This window comes from Pelophylax lessonae (assembly GCF_965119305.1).
Source record: "Pelophylax lessonae genome assembly, chromosome: 2".
Classification (NCBI taxonomy): Eukaryota; Metazoa; Chordata; class Amphibia; order Anura; family Ranidae; genus Pelophylax; species Pelophylax lessonae.
In genome coordinates, this window is record NC_138769.1 from 183,253,563 (window position 1) to 183,278,195 (window position 24,633).

Genomic DNA, 24,633 nt, shown 5'->3' on the forward strand with positions numbered 1-24,633 from the left:
GGACTTCGTCATTGCGGCTGACAGATCGGACCCCCTAACTGACATTTTTAACACTTTTGGGGGTACCAGTGACATTGCTACAGTAATCAGTGCTAAAAATATGCACTGTTACTGTACTAATGCCATTGGCAGGGAATGGGTTAACTGTGGGTAATCAGTGGGTTAAATGTGAGCCTAGGGGAGTGATTCTAACTGTGGGGGGGGTGGCTTCTGAAATGACCATAGAGACATGTGATCCTATATAGAAGGATCACATGGGCTTTATGATCATTTCAGGGAGAAGAACGGTCAGCTGTGTTTAAAACAGCTGCCTGTCCTTCTCTCTTAGCGGGGAGCGATCGTGGGTGTCAGGCGCCAATCGGAGCCTAGCTTCCCGTGCGCGACCGACGTAGGTCTACGTCGGTTTGCGCAGTAGAGTCACCCTGCCGCAGTAAAAGGCGCGGGAGGTCGGGAAGTGGTTAAAAAGGGAGGGGCCACAATGCCTCTTAAATATATATAACAAAATATGCATTTATTTTGGGCTAACAAAATTAAAAAAGAAAAGCCAAGGATACTTCTAGTTAGAGCCATTACATTAAAATAAATAAATAAAAATCAGCTACTTATTTTTCTAAGATTAAAACCTCAAATAATTTTGTCCATACAACCTGAAATACTTCATACAAAATCTCTATAATGTAAATCCAAAGTAATCTCTTTCCCAAGTTGAATAAGTAAATAACTTTTTCACAATAATTTAGAACTGGCCAACATCCCAACCCTATGACTCTCTTGAGTTCTTAGAATCTGACATTTCCATGGGTGATTTTCTTTCAGCAGTTTTGGGAATGGCTACAATGAAAATTCCAGAAGCTGGTGGCCTAACACTAGAGTAGTATATCTACCCTTACTTATTCTCCTACTCTAATTTGATTCCAATGGATATACAGTATCTCACAAAATTTAGTACACCACTCACATTTTTGTAAATAATTTATTATATCTTCTTATGTGACAACACTGAAGAAATGAAACCTTTCTACAATGTAAAGTAGTGAGTGTACAACTTGTATAACAGTGTAAATTTGCTGTCCCCTCAAAATAACTCAACACACAGCCATTAATGTCTAAACCGTTGACAACAAAGGTGGGTACACCCCAAAAGTGAACATGTCCAAATTGGGCTCAAAGTGCCAATATTTTGTATGGCTACCATTTTTTTCCGGCACTGCCTTAACCCCTTTGGGCATGGAGTTCAACAGAGCTTCAAAGGTTGCCACTGGAGTCCTCTTCCACTCCTCCATGATGACATCACAGAGCTGGTGGATGTTAGAGACCTTGGGCTCCTCCGCCTTCCATTTGAGGATGCCCCAAAGATGCTTAATAGGGTTTAGGTCCGGAGACATGCTTGGCCAGTCCATCACCTTTACCCTCAGCTTTTTTAGCATGGCAGTGGTTGTCATGGACGTGTGTTTTGGGTCGTTATCATGTTGGAATACTGCCCTCTGAAGAGAGGGGACCATGCTCTGCTTCAGTATGCCACAGAACATGTTGCCATTCATGGTTCCCTCTATGAACTGTAGCTCACCAGTTCTGGCAGCACTCATGCAGCCCCAGACCATGACACTCCCACCACCATGCTTGACTGTAGGCAAAACACACTTGTCTTTGTACTCCTCACCTGGTTGCTGCCACACACGCTTGACACCATCTGAACCAAATACGTTTATCTTGGTTTCATCAGACCACAGGACATGGTTCCAGTAATCCATGTCCTTAACCTGCTTGTCTTCAGCAAACTGTTTGCAGGCTTACTTGTGCATCATCTTTAGAAGAGACTTCCTTCTGGGATGACAGCCATGCAAACCAATTTGATGAAGTGTGCTGTGTATGGTCTGAGCACTGACAGGCTTACCCCCACCCCTTCAACCTCTGCAGCAATGCTGGCAGAACTCATACCTCTATTTCCCAAAGACAACCTCTGGATATGATGCTGAGCATGTGCACTCAACTTCTTTGTTCAACCAAGGCGAGGCCTGTTCTGAGTGGTACCTGTCCTGTAAACCGCTGTATGGTCTTGGCCACCATGCAGCAGCTCATTTTCCGGGTTTTGGCAATCTTCTTATAGCCTAGGCTATCTTTATGTTCAACAAAAATTATTTTCTTCAGATCCCGAGAGAGTTCTTTGCCATGAGGTGCCATGTTGAACTTCCAGTGACCAGTATGAGAGTGTGAGAGCGATAACACCAAAATTAACACACCTGCACCCCATTCACTCCTGAGACCTTGTAACACTAATGAGTCACATGACACTGGGGAGGGAAAACGGCTAATTCGGTCCAGTTTGGACATTTTCCCTTAGGGGTGTACTCACTTTTGTTGTCAGCGGTTTAGACATTAAAGACTGTGTGTTAAGATATTTTGAGAGGACAGCAAATTTACACTGTTATTCAAGCGGTACACGCACTACTTTACATTGTAGCAAAGTGTAATTTCTTTAGTCTTGTCACATAAAAAGATATAATAAAATATTTACAAAAATGTGAGGGGTGTACTCACTTTTGTGAGATACTGTAGATGACTAACCTGAGATGTCTTGGCAACAAGACGTTTGCCTCTTCTCCCATTATGAATTTGTCCTGATCATATGGGGTTTGCCCCCAGGTGAAAGACCAAGGACATTTGCCTTAGGACATAGTCAATTATTGCTCATGCCTACAAACAGTCCCAATCCACCTTTCTTCTTTCTACAGATGCAGAGAAGGGTGAACTGGGACTACCTTATAGTCACCCTTAAGCACTTTGGCCTTGGTAATAACAACCTTTTCACCCTCCCTAATGACACCTGCCAAGTGTGCCCCTTATCACTTTTTTAGCCATTCTTGTCAACTATACAAATTAACCCTTATATTTATGGAGTTCATATTGGAAATTGTGCATTTAAACGTGTAGCATATTGTGAGGATAACCTATCCTACATAGAGCTGCATTTTATCTCCCTTCTGAACCTACTTGCTGGATATAACTTATTTGGGAAAACTGGACTTTTAAAATAAATTTAGAAAATTCAGAAATTTTAAATCTCACATTATCCATACATGAAATACATGTACTCAAACCTCCCTTCTTATGGCAACTTCACAAAATATTATACCAAACCTCTCTAAACTGCTACAGACTATGAAATATGGGCACACTGTGTGTCTGAATGTCCTGTAACTCTAAACAGCTAGCATGTGTGTGACGTATTAAGAGACCTGCTCCCTGTTGTGGGAAAGAAGACATGCATGGTCACATGACAAAAGTTTTTAATCTTGTAAAGAAAAAGTAAAAAGGACAATTTTTGAAACCCTGCATAAACCTTTGTAGTGCCTGCATAATGATAGTAGTTTTATAAAGTATCAAAACATTGATATATTGAACATACAGCTACTTTAAGGCTCGTACACACTGAACGAAAATCGGATGAAATATCGTCTGATTTTTCTAGCTCTTGCTTAGCGGTAATAACCGTTTTTATTTGACAGTGCATAATGTTACACAAAATCTCTCGTCCGATCTCTTTTTTTTTTTCTTGGGATGTTTGATCGTAGAGTGTGATGTAAGTACGTATACGTGTGACCCGTGAGGCCACATTGGTGTATAGACTTTATATGTACACTGTATGTGTGATAGAGATAGATAGAGAGAGAGAGCGAGAGCTCAGTTCATATTAGTGCAACAAATATAGATACAAATTGTCCATTTGTGTTGTTTTTTTATTGATAAACCTCCGGGTCGTCAGCAACTTCTGATCATGCGCAGTCTTTCGTATCTGATTTTTCGTGGACATATTGCATACACATTAAACGAAAATTGCTAGTGCTGAGGATTTTTTATGGATAGTGTAGGACCCACTGACAATGGGGTACTTTGACGAAGTGGTGGGCTTGAGCACGATATGGCCATATGGTGGGACCAAATCCCCATTTTTATTTATTGATTGTCTTCATATTTGATGGTCATTTTTTTTGCATGTGTGCGCTATTCTTTTTTACTATGCATGTCACTTGGTTCATAGCTGCACCAGCTTTAGAAATACATGTTCAGGGTTTGCTCCCCCAACTTTTTGCTTGTTTATTATGTATTCGGTCTGACCAGACTTCTGGGGTTGAGCATCCCCCCCCCACCCACCCCACACACACACACACACCTGTACTCTTATCAGTGTCTGCTATCAAGTAGATATAGGAGGAGTCCATTGTAGTGCATTGGCACATCTCTCCCAGCAAGGAGTGTTGTCTCCAAGGGTTAGAGAGGCTGGATTCATCCTTTTTTATGGATAGTGTAGGACCCACTGATAATGGGGTACTTTGATGTAGTGGTGGGCTTGAGCACGATATGGCCATATGGTGGGACCAAATCCCCATTTTTATTTATGGATTGTCTTCATATTGATGGTCATTTCTTTTGCATGTGTGCGCTATTCTTTTTTAATATGCATGTCGCTTGGTTCATAGCTGCACCAGCTTTAGAAATACATGTTCAGGGTTTGCTCCCCCAACTTTTTGCTTGTTTATAGTGCTGAGGATGGACAATGAAAATTTTGGAGTTTGTCCCTCCGTTTTTTTTTTCGTTGAGAATGTCGAAATCGGCTGCTGAAAGTTGTGTACGCATTTTCTACTAGTGTGTACCCCACTTTAAGCAGGCAATTGTGTTTGTTCCTATAATAAAACAGAAAATAAAGTGTGCTTTTCAAAGATTATAAACAGCCTTATATTGGTAAAAACAAGCCTAGGTAAGATCTCAAATCCACGGGCCTTCTAAGTGTTCTTCAAAACCGTCAGATAATGAGTACATACTCCAGCAGGCAGTAAATTCAGCAACATATGAAACGTATAACTAAAGGCAAAACCTTTTTTTAGTTTTGGATAGAGTGGGGAAGGAGTAGAACTCTTGTCAAGTATTTTTTGCTGTCCGTGCCCCCATTAGGTAGATTCATCCTCTCTATTTGTCCTGTTTACCATTATCATTGAAAGGAAAATAAATTTGATTACTGTGGGTTTAGACTGATTTGAAGTGAATCTTGGCTCAGGTGAACCAATTTGTTCCTTGCCTCCTTTGACCAACAAGTCACTGTTCACTTATTTCTAACATTATTGATGATGGATATTTCTCATCTTAGATCTTAGAGTAATTGTTGATCTTATATCTAATGTATTTAATCCATTAAATAATTATACAGAACCTTAGATGATAGATAATATTACTCCTGTTGGCATTCATTTTTCTATATCACTTATTAGTTTGACTGCCAGACAGTATTCAGATTTTAGCAGTTTTACTGTTAAATGCCTGTGCAAGGGAATGATAATTTGGGCAACTTAGTTGATTGCCTTAAAGAAAAGAAATGTTCTAGCATGTTAAACATTAATTCCATTTATTTAGCTTCAACATATTTCACAGTGCTTTACAGTGTGCACAGAACTATTCCCATTAGTCCCTGCCCCAGAGGAGCTTATAAATTAATGCTCTTATAACAGTCACACATGCATACAGTCTTATTCAAGATTTAATTGCATGCCAATTAACTGTACTTGCATTATTGAATTGGGAGAAGAAGCAGGAGGCCTGTGCAATTCCAGGGAGAACATATAAACCTATTGGAAACAGTGCCATAGATGAAGAGAAAAACCAGGAACCATATCCTTCATAGCCATCATTTTAAACAAGTGTAAAGTGCATGTAAAGCCAAAACCTTTTTTTCTGTTTTAGAGTAGAGAAGAGTTAGATTGCCTATTTTTTTTTCTTTTTTACCGTCTGTGTTTCTTTTAGGAAGATGTATTCCCCTATAAGTTCAGGTGATTTTGTCTTTTAGAATTTGGAATTGTGCATAGAATGGAAAGTGAGGAGAAATCTTCAAATGAGGACATGTGTTCCAGAGAGACCAGTCAGGGAGGTGAAACCCCCTCGCTTTAGAAGATTTTCTCTAAAGCTGTCCATACATTAGTCAGTTTTTGTTAGTTCAACCAGTGGGTTGAATAAAAAAAAACAACCTGATTCCTCCATCCACACATTCAAGCTGGATGGGGGAATTAACCCCACTGTGTCTTTGTATTCTGAGAGTGGGGAGATTTTCCAACGCCAAAAAATACATATCAGCACTGCCTGCAGTTCTGATTGAGCAGCTAAAATCTGATAGGGCAATTGAACAGAAGTCAATTGGTATATTGACTTCTGTTCAAACACAGAGACCATACATGGATCAAAAATTTGGCTGGTCTCTGCTGAACTGGCAGAATTTCAATCCATGTATGGCCAGCTTAACTTTCTGCTGCATCTCTTGTACAGGAGTACATGACATGGTTGTCGTTGTGAATTAAAAGGGTTGATTTACCAAAGGCAATTAACACTTTGCAGGAAAATCTACCACATACAGTAGCTTATTAAATCAGATGAAACTCCGCTGAATGAAATGAAAAGCATTAATTTTTCATCCTTGTACATGACAGGGTATTCTTAGCAAAGGGCAATTTCACTACATTGACTAATTTCTTAGAAAAACTTTTGCTTGCAAAGTTAACAGCTTATTTGCCTTTAGTAAATCCACCTCAAAGACTCTAATACTTTCTGAAACACACACCTGGTAAGTATGTAGGTCAGTGTACTAGGCAGTGTCATCTAGAGCATGCTCTAATAGGTTGTACCAAGGGTGTTTCAGGCACAGCCAATCAGACAAGGCCATGGATACTCCATGGATAGACACACATTTGTCCAAGTGACAGCAAGCCTGTCCTGGTGTGCCTTTTCTTTTTCTGAGTCTCCCTGTGCCTCTTTCGCTACTTCTGGTATACTCCATCTGTCGCTCCTAGCTATTGGCATCATTCCTAGCATGTTCTATTTATGACTCCTGTAATTAAAACTATTGCTGAAATGTTAAAACTGGCATTCCTGGCTCCTGGCACTATTCCTGGTTTGCCTAATTCTGTCCTCCTTGCAGTCTGGCAATGTCACTCCAGATATGCTTTGTTGCCAACTCCACTCCTCCAAGACCTTCCTGCTGGGCACAACTATTGCAGGTATGCTTAGTCTTCCAAACACTGTTTCTCTGAGCTCTTGCAACTGTACACTGCTGCTCCTGATATACTTCTTTTGCCAAACTTCGCTCCTCTGAACCTCTGCTGCCAAATACATCCAAGTACCTCTTTTCAGTGCTCCCACTAGCGCCTCTGTTTCCTCGCTAGTCACCTGGCTGTTTCCACCAGTAGTCCTATTGTATCTTCCTGCTATGTCTGCTAGTCCCAGGTGAATACTGTCCATCCCTTAGGCCCCTTTCACACATATGGTCCGTTCAGTTCATCAGTTCAGTCACGTCAAAATGTATCAGTTTTCCATCCGTTTTTCATCCATTTTTCATCTGTTTTTCATCCGTTTTTCATCAGTTTTTCGTCAGTTGCTATCCGTTTTTCATCAGTTGTTATCAGTTTTTCATCCGTTGTCATCCGTTTTTCATCCGTTGTCATCCGTTTTCATCCGTTTTTCATCCGTTGTCATCCGTTTTTCGTCCGATCTGTTTTTTTGACGGATGAAAAATAGGGCATTCATCCGTTCAAAAAAACGAACATTGACGGAAGCAGATGAAAACGGATGTTAACTGATGATCATCCGTTGTCATCCGTTTTTACATAGAGATACATTAATGTCCGTTTTTCATCCGTCAACGGATGGATGAAAAACGGACAAACGGACAGCATGTGTGAAAGGGGCCTTAGACTTGCTCCTCAGTGAAATGAGTCTTAGGGCTCTTTCACACGGTCCGCCTCCGCAGGCGGATCCATGTTGCTCAGCGGGGATCGACCCGCGATCCCCGCTGAGCCGGGCGGATGACAGCTCCGTCTCAGAGGGAGGTGTCTCAGCACCCGCTGCCCTCTATGGGGGATAGGAGGAGAGCGGACCGCTTGTCCGCTCTCATCAGATCCGCTCCGCTCCGATTACTGAACGGATGGAAAAATAGGGTTTCCATCCGTCCAGATTTCAGCACAGAATCAGATGCGAATGGCAGCGGGTGTCAGCGGAGATGTCTCCGCTGACACCCGCTGCCCCATAGAGCTGCATGGAGGATCCGATCAGATCCGCCTAAAAAACTGACAGGCTGATCTGATCGGATCGCCCGTGTGAAAGAGCCCTAAGTTAGGTAGGGTCAGAGTCGTTCCATTTTGCTCAGCTTGTGACAATCAGGAGTTCTGATTACACCTTCTAATCTGCATACTAATTAGAAATAATTTTTTTCCATCAGGTTTTGCATTACTATTTCTCAGTGCAGGTTTACTTTAAGCTCTTGCCGACTCACTAACAATAGATGTACTGTGAGCGGGCAGTAGCAATTGTATAGGAAATGGTTTGACAGCACTCCAGTGTCAGCGGATAAAAAAGTCTTTATTTCTCCAAAAGCATTCACTGCAATGAATAAGCGAACCTGATTCATGAAACACATCTGCTGTTTGAGGCATCTGTTCATTGTGCTGTCATGCTTTTGGAGAAATAAAGACTTTTTATCCGCTGACACTGGAGTGCTGTCAAACCATTTCCTATACAATTTCTACTTCCATGATCCACAAACTAGACGTGCACCCAGCACAGATTGAATACTTATCTCTCACCTGGAGCGGCATCAACCCCTTTGTGATACTGTGAGTGGGCAGGACAGCCAGACACTGCAACATACCCATTCATTACTGTACTCCCTGGTTTGATGGCGCGCATTCATGCGCCCCCTGCTGACCCCTGCTGTGGTTCGACACAGTATGAATTGTATAGTAGATTTCAGCCAACGATTTATGACTGAAACCTGCTGATTAACTGTAGCCAATCACAGCACAGAGTTCTGTGTGTTGACAAACACACAAAACTCTGTGCACAGACAATGTTCCATTTGTTTCTTCCCCTGAAATAATCTCTGAAAAAGCAGACAGATCTGTTAGTAAAAACAGCACACATTACACAGTTAACCAGTTGATTGCACCTTGATGTTAACCCTTCCCAGCCAGTGCCATTAGTACAGTGTAGAGTGTACAGTATTATCACAGAGCACTGTATTTGTGTCACTAGCGATATCAGAGAACTTAGTCAGTTAGCGTCCCTCCCAGCAAGTGTCAGTTAGTGCTAAATTAGGAAAAAAGGGGGAGGTATGGGTGGTGCTGCCTAAGAAAGAACTACAGATGTATCTAAGCAAAATAGTGAGTTCCTCAAATATGTGCTAAACAAATGAAAAGTAATGGTGTAGCAAAATATATTCTAACAAATACCTATATATGTCTATAGTATAGAATCAGTAATAAAGGAAAAATGCACAATAATTCATGAGTCAAAATCCATGATACATAATATACTACAAAGTGCTCCTGGTGCAAAAAATGTGCAAACTAGGTATACTGATGATGGTGAACAAAAAATCAATGCACACTAATTCATAAAAAATAGAATACCAAAAAGTGTTGAAAGTGCAATAAGTGTACAAAATATACAAACAATTGTAATGAACCCAAACAATCCAAATAAAATGACTAAGTGCAATAAATAATACAAATATATATAAAAATATTAATATTTTATCCCTAATGTTTTGGTCTACCCCTCAAAAACAGTACAAGTCCCTAAAAAGTGACAATGTGCAAAGATCTGTGCAAATTAATTGCTGATGATCAACCGTGCAGGTGAGTTCAATCGTGCTCTCCCTCTCTCTAAGGTCTGCACTCACTAGAATGTAGAACCCCTACAGGGGTCACCAGCATCAATCAAAGGCAGTGTGTATCTTCTTTCACCTCTATATACCGGATCATGGGGGGGGACAGAAGATAAGCACCTCTTCACAGAAGTCACTGACACCACCTACACAACGATCTCACAGTGTACTCGATCCCAGGGAATTTATCATAGGTTTGAGGGGATATAAAGAAGCATCCCATAGCGTAAATCCATTTAAATTGATTTTTCAGAACGCAAAAAAATCGTACTTACATACAGAATGGATAAAATAGCTGATACAACATGTAATCTGCTAAGAGCACTGGTTCTGGAACGCAATGCATTCTATGGACCGAAAGTGCGAAGGTGGAAGTGACGCCATGACGCTCCACGTGTTTTCGCCAGAATGACGTCATCAGTTAGTGCTAAATTGCCTGCTACACTATCATAGTCACACTATAAGTCGCTGATCACCGCCATTACCAATATAGTATCTGTCCGGATCAGTTTCTTGATCACGATCGGAAATATACTAGTGTCCCCACTAGTATAGTGTCCCCAAAAATGCAGGTTGTTTTACCAAAGACATGTAGCAGAATACATTTTGGCCTAAATTTATGAAGAAATTTGATTTTATTGGATATGTGTTTTTTTTTTGTTTATATTATAAAATATAAAAAATGCAGTGATGATCAAATACCACAAAATTAAAGCTCTATTTGCACGAAAAAAATTATTAAAACAGCAGTGCTAAATAGCAAAAAATGCCCTGGTCATGAAGGGAATAAAACCTTCTAGAGGTCTAGTGGTTAACTCTAAGGGTGGGGGGTTAATCTGCCCTACTATTATTAAAGCGGAGTTCCAGCCTATTTTGCAACCTTAGTGATCCCTGGAGTGCTCACTATGCTGATCAACAATTGGGCATTTTCAATTTTTTTTTTCGGGGTCCCTTACCTTATTTTCAGGACATTTTTTATTGTACTTCCTCCTTCTCCCCCCCTCTGTGGCCACGGCCATCGATATCACTTCCACCTTTGCATTGCATCCTGGGAGCTGTTTGTCATCACTCCCAGGAGGCTGGAATCAGGAAGAACTCCCAGAACACTCCCTGGAATCAGGAAAAAGGACACAGCAGATTACACTGTGGCTTCAGATGCTCACATCTAAGATGGCCACGCCCAGACAGCGTTTTTAAATGGAAGATTTTGACTAAAATCCAATACTGTACACCTTGTAAGTATGAGAATAGCGGTTCTGTAAAGGGCGATGGATTAGTATTATAGGGGTATTTTTAGTTAAAAAAAGGTATTTGAGGACAGAACTCTTCTTTAACCACTTGCCGACTGCCACACGACTATATACTGCGGCAGTCAGCCTCTCCTGGGCAAAGTGATGTATGGGTACGAGCCTGTAGGGGGCGAGTGCGCGCCGCCCGCGGCGCACTCTCACCCCTGCTCATTCCCTGCCTTCTCTGCACGTGTGACATCGGAGCCGCCGGCCACTTGCGATCTTGCTCAGGAGAGGGAGAAAGACAGACGGCTTATGTAAACACAGCCGTCTGTCATTCTCCCTTAGATCATCACTGAGGCTATGCGATCCTGCTATGTAGGATCGTATGTCTCTGTGATGATCTAACAAGCCATGCCCTCCGAATCACGCCCCTAGGGACACACTTAACCCTTTGATCACCAATAAAGTTAACCCCTTCCCTGCCAGTGTCATTTTTACGGTAACAGTGCATATTTATAGCCCTGATTACTGTAGTAATGTCAATGGTACCCCCAAAGGTGTCAAAAATGTCAGTCAAGGGTCCGATCTATCCTCCGCAATGTCACAGTCCCGGAAAAAAAAATGCAGATCGCCGCCATTACTAGTTAAAAAAAAACAATAAAAATGACATGTCTTTCCCGTATTTAGTAAAGGCAATAACTTTTGCGCAAACCAAACAAATTACACTTATTGCGATTTTTTTTTTACCAAAAATATGTAGCATAAAACAAATTGGCCTAAAATGTTAAAAAAATTTGATTTTTACATTTTTTTGGAGAATTTCATATAAAAAAATGTGAAAAATATTGTTATTTTTTCAAAATTGTCGCATTTTTTTGTTTATACTGCAAAAAGTAAAAATCGCAGAGGTGATCGAATACCACCAAAAGAAAGCTCTGTTTGTGGGAAAAAAAGGACATCAATTTCATTTGGGTACAGCATTGCACGACCGCACAATTGTCCATTACATTCACGCAGTGCCAAATCGCAAAATAGGGACTGGTCTTTGAGCAGCCAAATCCTCCGGGGCTTAAGTGGTTAAAGGTGCAAATTAGTATGTTTATTGTTCATCTATTTGTAAAGGTTATATACTGAAATATTTAGTTACTATGGTAATTTTAATAGTGGATCAATGATGCTCTCTGCTGGGATAGGAATGGGCAGAATGAATGGAAAAAGGGAAAGGGGTTTCAAGGACCCCATTTTCCTACTTTTTCCTCATGGGAGGGCTGCAGATAGGCAGTTTCTAGCTCCCCCCTGTATAGAGCGTCTAGGCGGGAGATACGGAGGTTGGAGGACTCTGATTGGCTAAAATAGCTGCCTGCGGAAGGTCAGGTGACCGAAGTTTCTGGAACCGAGGCAGGCTATATATAGGAGTGGGAGCGAGGGCGTGGAGTCAGTCGCCTCAGAAGATCAGCCGGAGCGGAGCTTCAGGATGAAGACACTACTTCGCCAGCTGCTGGAGAAGGCTGAAGCTGAAGGTGGAGAGAAGTGGCTGCGGCGCTGTTTGGAGCTGACGGAAGAAGAAGAGACGGAAGAAGGACGGCCGCAAAGAAGAGACTTGCCTGAAGAAAAGAAGAGGACGGCGGAGGGAGAAGCCAGCGGTGACGGAAGAAGAGGCGGAAAGAGAGGCAGGCCGAGCGGAGGACGGCGGGGCAAAAAGGAGGTGTCTGCAGGAGAAAACATGACGGACCAGAATGCTACAGGACCGGGACTGGAACAACAAGACAGTGCCGCAACTACCGAAGAGCGGCTGAAGAGAAGAAGGACGCCAAGAAGACAATACAGCCCACCGGTGGAAGAACGGAAGGCTGGAAGAAGGCGGGGAAGTCAAGAAGCAGCGAGAGAAGAAGAGGCGGGTGCAGCGTCATGGCAACATGAAGTAACAGAGGCCGGAGCTGTCGCAGGGAGGTCCACTGCTGGCCTCAGTGGCAGCTGCCGGAGGAGCGATAGAGAAGACAGCCCTTTGTATTGGCCGGCAGAAGAAATGCAGGTTTTGGAAGAACCGGGTACTGCCGGGCCGGGTGAGTTAAATGTGGCTATATTTGAAAACTTGAACCAGTCCTTAAATCTTATAGTCGATTCCCTAAATAGTTTACACAGTAAAGTACAAACGGGGAATGTATCTTCAGTGTGGCAAAACCCGGAGGAGGGGAAATTGGTGCCAGAGAAATCAACAGGTTTCAGGGAGAAAGTACCTGAAATTGTGTTGAAGGAAAGTATGCCCTGTTCACCTTCTCCTCTGGGCTTTCACCTGGGTGCAGGTATTAAAGAAAAGATTTGGAATGGGGAATTCGTGGATATCTTATCCCTACTTCCATCTAGCAAGGAATTCCTAAAGCCGGAGAAAAATGATGAGGATAGGCGAAGACCGGTTGCTAGAACTTTTAGTAACTGGCTGCAGGCGTTCTGCATATTTGCAGGTGTATTGTGTGAAAAACAGCCTAGTAAAGCAGTAGGCCTTTTCCATCATGTGGAAATCATTCTTGAGGCATACAAGAATTTTGGAGGTGTTGGTTGGTTCTCATACGATGAATCTTTCCGGCAAAAGTTGTCTGTGCATAAAGAGTTACAGTGGGGTTGTAAAGATGTGGGTCTGTGGCTTAACCTATTAATCCCACAGAGACCACAAATTGCCAGACCAGTAAGTATGGGAACAAATCAGGTCACAAGTTATAAGAAAGGTATATGCTTTGCATTTAATGATTCTAACTGTAAGTGGCTACATAATTGCCGTTTTAGACACGAGTGTGCTTTTTGCGCGGGAGCACATAGCGTGTCTAAATGTTTTAAAAAAATGGCAGCCAATACGCAATCAGGAAAAGAGCCATTTCTTAAGGGGCAAACTCCTGGTGAACCTGCAAGAAATGCAAACATGGCTGTGCAAATACCCAGATCAACAGAGGGCCAACATACTTTATGAGGGTTTTGCAGAGGGTTTTAGACTACCTATTTTTGAAGGAAAAGGTTGTATAAAGGTGAGAAATTTAAAGTCAATTGAGGAATTACCGCATATAGTAGAAGACAAAATAAATAAAGAAATTGCAGCGGGTAGGGTTGCAGGCCCATTCTGTAATCCACCATTTAATAACTTTAGAATTTCTCCTTTGGGTATCCTGCCGAAGAAAGAGCTGAATAAATTTAGGCTAATCCATCACTTATCTTTTCCCTTGGGCAGTTCCCTTAATGACCAGATAGACCCGAACGATTGTTCGGTGGAATATGCTTCATTCGAACAGGCGATAGTTTTATTGAGGGAATTGGGCAAGGGAGCACTGATGAGCAAAGCTGATATTTTGTCAGCATTTAGGTTGTTACCCATTCACCCGAGTTGTTTCAACTCGCTAGGTTTCATGTTCAAAGATAAATTTTATTTTGACATGTTTCTACCTATGGGGTGCTCATTATCGTGTGCATATTTTGAGACATTCGCCACCTTTCTGGAATGGGTCTTGAAAAAAAAATCAGGTTCCAAATATACAATGCATTATCTGGACGATTTTTTATTTCTGGGCCCAAAAAATTCTAGTAGCTGTTTACAGCTATTAAACTCGTTCAGAGATATTTGTGCCCAGTTCAACATCCCACTAGCTGAAGAAAAAACTGTACCCCCTTCTCAAACATTAGAATTTTTGGGAATTTTGATAGACTCAAATAACATGGAATTTAGATTACCTAAGAACAAGTTGGATAAAATTTACAATCTCATCTTAATATTGATTAGGAAGAAAAAGGTTTTGCTGAAAGAACTGCAGAAGCTTTTGGGTAATCTGGCTTTTGCTACTAGAATCCTGCCAGTTGGGAGAATATACTCAAGGCGTATGTATCTTAAAATGGCAGGATTGAAAAGTCCATTTTCGCATATTAGGCTGACTCAGGATATTCGTGAGGATATGCTGATATGGACACATTTTTTGCAAACATTCAATGGTAGAACAGTGATCCAAGAAGAATTCATTACAGACTCACAATTCTGTTTGTTCACGGATGCAGCAGGTTCTATCGGGTTCTCTGCCATTTGGAGAAATGAGTGGTGTGCGGAGAGATGGCCGGAAAAATGGAAAGTAAAAGGTCTGTTACAAAACATTGTATTGTTGGAAATATTTCCAGTCATAGTGGCAGTAGAGATTTGGGGACGGAAGTTTCAGAACAGGAGAATCCTATTGAGTACGGATAATAAGGGAGTATTATTCGCAATAAATTGTTTAAATTCTAGATCACAACCAGTTATTTCAATGATTCGATATTTAGTTTCCAGGTGCCTGTTGTATAACATTTGGTTAAAAGCTCGCTATATTCCAGGTAAACTAAATGTTATTGCTGACGCTCTCTCACGTTTACAGATGAGCAAATTCTTCGAACTGGTGCCGGAGGCCAACAAAGTGGGTATGAAATGTCCCGGGCATCTATGGGACTTAGTTTAGTCCAAGAGAATATTCGTAACTCCCTGGCGTACTCAACATGGAAAAGCTATTGCAGCTCCTGGTCACTGTGGTTATCATTCTTACATGAGACCAATGATGGACGGATGGCAATTTCAGAGAGATTGGTATTGTGTTTCCTTGAATCTTTACTTCAAAAGAAATGGTCTTGGTCACATGTTAACAAAACCTTATATGGAGTATCGTATTTTATGAAACTGAAGGGTTTTGAGTCTATATTATCCTTCTTTTCGGTTCAGCAAGCTTTAAAAGGATACAAAAAGAAACAAACTAGGATAAATTATCAAGGCCCAATCTCTGTGAATAACCTAAGAGATATTTGTAAATATGCTGATAGAGTATGTTTTTCAGAATATGAAGTTAAATTGTTGAGAGCAGCATTTTCTGTTTGTTTTTTTGCAGCCTTGCGAATATCAGAATTGGTTCCTAGATCGAAAAGAGATGAGGGTGGTTTGTTATTTGAGGATGTAGTTTTCGAAAAAGATAAATTAAAATTATTTTTGCGCAAGTCTAAGACAGACCAGTCAGGTAAGGGGACATGGATATTACTAAGAAAGTGTACAGTGGAATCCATATGCCCGTTAAAAACATTGAAGACATACTTGGAGGTGAGGCCTGGAAAGGGGTCACGGCTCTTTATTCATAGAGATTCGTCTCCTCTGACTGGGTTTCAGTTTCGAAGGATCTTTGGAAAAATTTTAGCTGTCTTAGGGCTGTGCAATAAAGGTTTATCTTGCCACTCATTCAGAATTGGGGCAGCTACGGCTGCAGCAAACTTAGGAATGGGAGAGGATAACATAAAGAAAATTGGCAGGTGGAAGTCAAATGTCTATCAGAGATATGTCAGATCTAACTATGTGCATTCTAATTCCAGGTAAGAAGTTAATAGTTTGGATCGTTGGGCACTCTTATGTCCGCTGGGCCCACAAAAGAGCTGCAGAAAGAATTTATGGAACCAATCTGGATCTGGACCCAAGTTTATTTGAATTATATTGGTGTGGTAGGGGAGGGATGATCTGGGACAATCTGATGACCGAGCTAGGTAGACTGAGTTATGGTTGGCCATTACCGGACATACTGTTAATCCACCTAGGAGGTAATGACATCGGGAGAATAAAAACAGTGAGCCTATTCTTTAAAATATGTTTTGTTATCAAAAAATGGAAGGCTTTTTCACCTGGTACGGTTGTAGTATTTTCTGAGATCATCCCTCGACTTATTTGGTTGCAAGATAACGTAGGAAAGGTGTTTGAGAAGATGAGGAGAAAAATCAATCATAGAATAGAGAAATTCATGAGTATAGGTTATGGCATATCCTTTAGGCATATGGACTTGGAAGGGGGTATTCCGGGCCTGTATTGGAAAGATGGGATACATCTTTCGGATATAGGTTTGGATATAATGAATTTAGGCTTACAGACAGCTATAGAATTGGCCGCGGGCTGGTGGGGTAGTCAGGAGGTTAGTACCTCCTGACTTAGTGGAGGTGTCTTTATATGGTTAAGTGATAACCCGAGCGTCAAAGCTGGGTAGTTGTGTTATGTATTGCAAAGTTATGCTAATGGTAAAAGTGAAAAAATTATTGATTGATGGATTAATGAGTTAATTAATTTATAAACCAATAAATAAAGGCCGTGGCCAAGTTATTATCCAAGAAAGCTGTCTGGTGTAAGTTATTTATTAAATCTATAATATAGATGCTTGCCATCCCATGAATGGAAAAAGGGAAAGGGGTTTCAAGGACCCCATTTTCCTACTTTTTCCTCATGGGAGGGCTGCAGATAGGCAGTTTCTAGCTCCCCCCTGTATAGAGCGTCTAGGCGGGAGATACGGAGGTTGGAGGACTCTGATTGGCTAAAATAGCTGCCTGCGGAAGGTCAGGTGACCGAAGTTTCTGGAACCGAGGCAGGCTATATATAGGAGTGGGAGCGAGGGCGTGGAGTCAGTCGCCTCAGAAGATCAGCCGGAGCGGAGCTTCCCGCCCGCCCGCCCAAATATATATTAAGTCACGGCCTTATAAATTTATGTGGTAGGGTCACCTTTTTCGAAAGGGGGACAAAAATATGGAGGTATCTTTATATGGTTAAGTGATAACCCGAGCGTCAAAGCTGGGTAGTTGTGTTATGTATTGCAAAGTTATGCTAATGGTAAAAGTGAAAAAATTATTGATTGATGGATTAATGAGTTAATTAATTTATAAACCAATAAATAAAGGCCGTGGCCAAGTTATTATCCAAGAAAGCTGTCTGGTGTAAGTTATTTATTAAATCTATAATATAGATGCTTGCCATCCCATAAATAATTAGGGTTGAAAAAATCCCCTTGTGAACAGTGTGCGAGAGTGCCATGGCATATGTTTTGCCAGGGTGACTACAATGATCTCTTTCCTTACTGGGAATTGTGCAGCTGTATTTTCTAAAGACATATGCATTGTATCTTCAGTGAATTTTTGATACTTTTACATTTTATCTTTTGTTTAGGGAACTGTAAGCTAATATTGCAACTGCTATGAAAGTTGAGAAACAGCAATAAGCTGCTTAAAACGTAAAAATAAAGCATTAGTAAAAGTTTTAATTTATGTCAGACATGCCTCTGCTCTATGATATACTGTAACCATTTAAGCAATGCTGTGGATTTCTAAATTTAAAAGTTTGTTAATTAGCTGCTAACATACAGTATGTAACATAGGCAGATGACCTATCTGACACAAACTACAACAAAATATGCATCTTCCAACCATGCTAAATTTGGCCTAACGTCTGTGTGTTAAATGACTCTAACAAATCTGAATTTAATTCTGTAAAACTGGAAGGAGGTAATTATGCAATATGAGTGATCAAATATAGATAAATGACCAAGTGGATGACGTTATAAGATGCACTGGCCACTGCTACCCTAACTCATATGACCAATGAGAAACTAAAAAAACATTCAAGGGGAGGAAGCACTGTACCAGATGATGCTATAAATATGCAAGTCTGTTGAAACATATGCATTAAAACAGTTTATTCCACCTAAAAGAAAAAATACATTTACAAAAAGCAACTGGCACAAAAATTCCAGATGGGCAAGGTTTAATCATAAAGAGGGGGACCAGGACAGGTCCGCCTATACTGCTGTGATGGAGTGATGGAGTACGGGAGCATGGGACCAGAAGGATGGCTCTTGCCTCAGTAAGCTTCTATGGTGGTGAGGAGGACGTCCCCCTCACCACCTTAGGAGTTTACCGAGGTGAGAGCCTTCCATTAGAAAACTGTCTGAACAGAATTGTGCTTCTTAGCAATTAAAATTTCTGGTGCACAGCAAGACGATGCTAAACAAGAGTGATGAGACAGATTTTGATACAGATTTACTACAAGGTAAAATCTGCCCCTCACCACTTTTTATTTGTGTGTCTGCTTGAATTTTGTTCGCATCTTTCTTGAGACATCTGTGGCAGACCTGGACCACTGATTACATACTATTGATATTTACATGTTGGCCTTGAGTGAATCATTCATGCTCTGACTGCACATGCTTATGATGACCTTGGCAGTCATTTATGAATTCTTGAATGACAGAAGGCTGGTCGTTCCGTGTATGCGCTGCTGCCACCGCATGAATGACTAGTTCATTGCCGACATGTAAATATATACTGTTATTAGTTGATACACATTATTGGTATTTACAGTGGGTACGGAAAGTATTCAGACCCCCTTAAATTTTTCACTATTTGTTATATTGCAGCCATTTGCTAAAATCATTTAAGTTCATTCTTCTTCCTCATGAATGTACACATAGCACCCCATACTGACAGAAAAACACAGAATTGTTGACATTGTTGCAGATTTATTAAAAAAGAAAAACTGAAATATCACATGGTCCTAAGTATTCAGACCCTTTGCTCAGTATTTAGTAGAAGCCCCCTTTTGATCTAATACAGCCAGGAGTCTTTTTGGGAAAGATGCAACAAGTCTTTCACACCTGGATTTGGGGATCCTCTGCCATTCCTCCTTGCAGATCCTCTCCAGTTCTGTCAGGTTGGATGGTAAACTTTGGTGGACAGCCATTTTTAGGTCTCTCCAGAGATGCTCAATTGGGTTTAAGTCAGGGCTCTGGCTGGGCCATTCAAGAACAGTCATGGAGTTGTTGTGAAGCCACTCCTTCGTTATTTTAGCTGTGTGCTTAGGGTAATTGTCTTGTTGGAAGGTAAACCTTCGGCCCAGTCTGAGGTCCAGAGCACTCTGGAGAAGGTTTTTGTCCAGGATATCCCTGTATTTGGCCGCATTCATCTTTCCCCTCGATTGCAACCAGTCGTCCTGTCCCTGCAGCTGAAAAACACCCCCACAGCATGATGCTGCCACCACCATGCTTCACTGTTGGGACTGTATTGGACAGGTGATGAGCAGTGCCTGGTTTTCTCCACACATACCGCTTAGAATTAAGGCCAAAAAGTTCTATTTTTGTCTCATCAAACCAGAGAATCTTATTTCTCACCATCTTGGAGTCCTTCAGGTGTTTTTTTAGCAAACTCCATGTGGGCTTTCATGTGTCTTACACTGAGGAGAGGCTTCCGTAGGGCCACTCTGCCATAAAGCCCCAACTGGTGGAGGGCTGCAGTGATGGTTGACTTTCTACAACTTTCTACCATCTCCTGACTGCATCTCTGGAGCTCAGCCACAGTGATCTTTGGGTTCTTCTTTACCTCTCTCACCAAGGCTCTTCTCCCCCGATAGCTCAGTTTGGCCGGATGGCCAGCTCTAGGAAGGGTTCTGGTCGTCCCAAACGTCTTCCATTTGAGGATTATGGAGGCCACTGTGCTCTTAGGAACCTTAAGTGCAGCAGAAATCTTTTTGTAACCTTGGCCAGATCTGTGCCTTGCCACAATTCTGTCTCTGAGCTCTTCAGGCAGTTCCTTTGACCTCATGATTCTCATTTGCTCTGACATGCATTGTGATCTGGAAGGTCTTATATAGACAGGTGTGTGGCTTTCCTAATCAAGTCCAATCAGTAATCAAACACAGCTGGACTCAAATGAAGGTGTAGAACAATCTCAAGGATGATCAGAAGAAATGGAAAGCACCTGAGTTAAATATATGAGTGTCACAGCAAAGGGTCTGAATACTTAGGACCATGTGATATTTCAGTTTTTCTTTTTTAATAAATCTGCAACAATGTCAACAATTCTGTGTTTTTCTGTCAGTATGGGGTGCTATGTGTACATTCATGAGGAAGAAGAATGAACCTAAATGATTTTAGCAAATGGCTGCAATATAACAAAGAGTGAAAAATTTAAGGGGGTCTGAATACTTTCCGTACCCACTGTATATGTCAACCTTGAGCAGCAATGGCAGCCAATAGGTTTTGTGTACGCTGGACACAGCACAAACCTTTACATACATACAGTGTCAAATATAGCCTTATGCAGGACTTCGGACACACATTTTTTTTGTTTTGGATTATGACATTTCTGCTGCCATCCAAAATGGACCTGTGTGCATGGGCCCATATGATACAAAAGTACAATAGCACTGAGTTTAAATTCATATAAATTATGATTCTGAATGCAGGTAATTGGACACCTATGTAAATGAGCTCTTAAGCTCATTTGGTTGATAAATATCTCAACCCTGTGTTTAGGAGATAGCCACTTTAAAGCTGACTTCCAGGAACTCAGCCACTTATTAAAATATGCAGACATTCTATGACTTAAGTCCATCAAGAAGCATGTCACCTCTTCAACGTTTCCCTATTATTTACATCTGACAGCTTTATGGCACTCCTGAAGACACTCAGGGTTCTGAGAAGGGAGAAGCTCACACAGCAGCTATGCCTGCACCTCCCTTCTGTTGCTCATTCACAGAAGCCTTTGTAATTTTGTGAATATGTTCACATATTAGAAAGGTTTCTGTGATTAGTCAGGAGGAGGGGAGAGATGGGCATATCAGCTGCATCGACTCTGCTGCTGAAGGAGCTGAGACCAGAAGGTCCAATGATAACTGTGTTCCAGGAGCTCCATAAACCTGTCAGATGTAAATAAAAGAGAAAAGTCCAGGAGGTGGCATGTTGGCCACTTTGGACCTAACCCATAGCATGCCTGTACTTTTTACAAAGTAGCCGAATTAATGGAGTTCAGTTTTAAAATGTAAAAATGTTGATGTCTGTATTATTAACTCATGTTTTATATGGATGGCTACTAGCCCAACTCCACAGATATGTGTAGTTTTTTTTTTTTTTTTTAAGGTAATGCCTGTACAAACCCTGGCTATGTTAACACCACGCTGCATTTCCTTTAGCATTGGTTGCCCCCTGGACCTAGCAATTGGTGCCATATATTTCCCGTGTAGCTTTGAATCCGTACTGGTCCACTTGTGAACCAGCATCAGACTATATAAGTCTCATGTTCTCCGTGGGGTCTTTATATTATATGTATTATACACACCTATTTTCAGGTGCTCTTTAAAAGCACATTTTATTGTTTTACTTGTATGTTTGATTTGTTGGTGTAGGTATGTAAGCACCATTTGTGTATGATTATTCTGTATGCAAAATATTTTTCAATAAATGTATGGCTGGATGGCTACTAGCCCAACTCCAAATATATGAGTAGCTTTTTTTTATTATTTTTTTATTTTAAGGTAAAGACTGTGGATCTGTGGATGGCCCTGGCTATGTTAATACCACCCTGCATGTCTTTCAGCATTGGTGGCTACCTTTCATGAAATAAAATGATCCTAACATCCAAATTAGGCTCTTTCACTTGACTTTGCAAATCCCACTTTAAATCAAATGTGAAAGTGTTCTGGCTATAATAATGAATTAACATTTTTTTCCATAACGTTTTATTTAGATTGTAAGAAGGGCAATACAGGTACATCGTAAACTTACAAACGTCTAGTCCAGTTCACAATTTTGGAAAGTAAAGAACATGGTAGACTTAAGATATGTAGGTATGAAATATATATATTTTTATTGATGAAACTAGCAGCATTATCACAGGTGATAATGTCAATTGATATGTAAAAGGTATTTTGCTACCTGTTATATTTTATATGGCTATAATATCCCTGTTGGAAAACTGAAAAGAAATGTAAATTTAGTTACCACACAGTTTTATGTAGTATGTATTTCTTGTCTGACTTTTTTTCCGAAAATGTGTTACACTTTTGCAGTCTACTCTATACAAATAATTGTTCAGATATGTAATTAAAATTATGTATTCTTGCTTGTAATTTATTAGCCTCTATTCAGAATTACACAGAGCTTGAGAGTTTTATTTTATTATTATCATCATGTTCATGTATGCACCATTACTCAGAGAGTTACAATAATTGTGCTTCTTAAGAAGCGTGAAAAGTTGATAATTAATTATTCTGTGGACAGAAATACACTTTTATAATATTCTGGGAGATAAAATGATGTTGTATAAAATGTGCTTTTATAAGTTTATGAATGTGGCACTCGGTTAAAGTTGTGTTTAATAGCCATTTCTTTTGTAAGTTTCAATAAAATTATTTCCCTCCCCCATCCAAAATAAGACCTTCATTTAGTTTATAAGTGCAGTAAAATGTTTCGGTTAATCGGTAATGAAGGAAAAAAAAAACACAACCAATCTTATATTCTACACAGAGACAAGTAAAATTATATTTGGCTTCAACAGCTTTCTGTTACTACACTTTGCCTATTATCAATCTTGAAGTGCCAATTCTAACACAGTGGTATCTGGACCACTAGTAGTCCAGTGACAAATTGGTTCCTGCCTTTTTTAACTCATCTGGGCATATATTAATAAAGCTGAAATCCAGATTTGAAATCAAATAATCCTATTTAATAGATTTGTTGTATGTATTTATCAAATATCATGCAAACCGGAGGTGACAGCATGGTGCATATTTGATGTGCTGCTATTCTTTCATTGACCAATCAGCAGGCTGGGGTGTTTATGATCAATGTACAATGCTGCTGCAATAGAGGTTAAGGCCATAAGATTTTTTTTTTTCTGGCAAAGGTAGCCATATCAAAAAATTTGCTGCTTAGAATTAGAAATCCTTTTTCAGATAAGAAATGTAAATATTGAAGGTGCGATTTTCTGCTTACTTGGAGTTTAGCAATAAAGATCTTAACATCGCTCCCCCTGCAGTTCCAAGCAGTAAAAGGTTTGGGACCCAACTGAGAAAATTACGGAGAACAGCCAGTGTAGTGGGCACAGCAACGCTTGTGGTGGAGTTGGGACAGGAACTACAAGGAAACTGCTGGGGAGGGCAACCGGGACCCATTAATGGTAAAAACACAGTAAGCACCCTCATTTTTTCACTTCTCATTTTAATATGTATCCCCTTTACCACATTTAAGCTTGAATGCTTATTGCAGCTTAATTTTTAGCACGTTTAAAGAGAAAATATATCAGAGGTAAGTAATATACTGTATATAGGGGTGATTTTTTTTTACTCTCCAAATGATGTCAAGTAGATACCAAGAGAAAAATTACTATGTTGTAATTAATGAAATAATATAGTGTTACCTACAGCAACAGTTAAATTTCATTGATTTGGTATTTTCATTGCAAGAGTTAGTTCACCTTTACAGACATTTTCCACAAAATTTCAATACACTGCAACATCTCAAGCACTGTTCAACTTTTAAAACAATGTGTTCCTTTGTCATTTCATACCAGTAAGAAACTACCAGTCTCTCTAAAAAACTTTGAGTAAGTGACTGGACTGAAAATATGTAAGTACACAGATCTCTTTATACAGGGTATACATGGTAGGTAGAAGGAGGTAGGGGATGTTTTAGTTTTACTACCACTTAAAAAAAATAATGTATTGCATACTTTGAAGCATATGTATCAAGAGTGAATTTTTAAAAAGCCAGATATACGTTTGCTTTTTAGATTGCGTTTCCAATGAGAGCTGTATATTACACTTAACTTCCATAGGGAGGGAGAATTAGAATGGAACTTCAGCCTCACCTCTTTCTCTCCCTTCTCCTTCTTCCTCTAGTACTTGATGAAACAATGTTTTCTGTGTATCAAATCAATATAGGTGCCACTCACATATATATGGGTATGTGATTAGTGTCAGCAGCTAGGTTCTAATTGTATTTCTAATTTTCTATTTTCTGTGAACACACACAGTAGCCTGCAAGGCTCCTTTTCAAATTATTAATGTTTTCTGTGTTCCTCTGAATTTCCATTGAAGGGGCATGTTTTACTGACTATTAAAGAAACAACCCTAGAGCC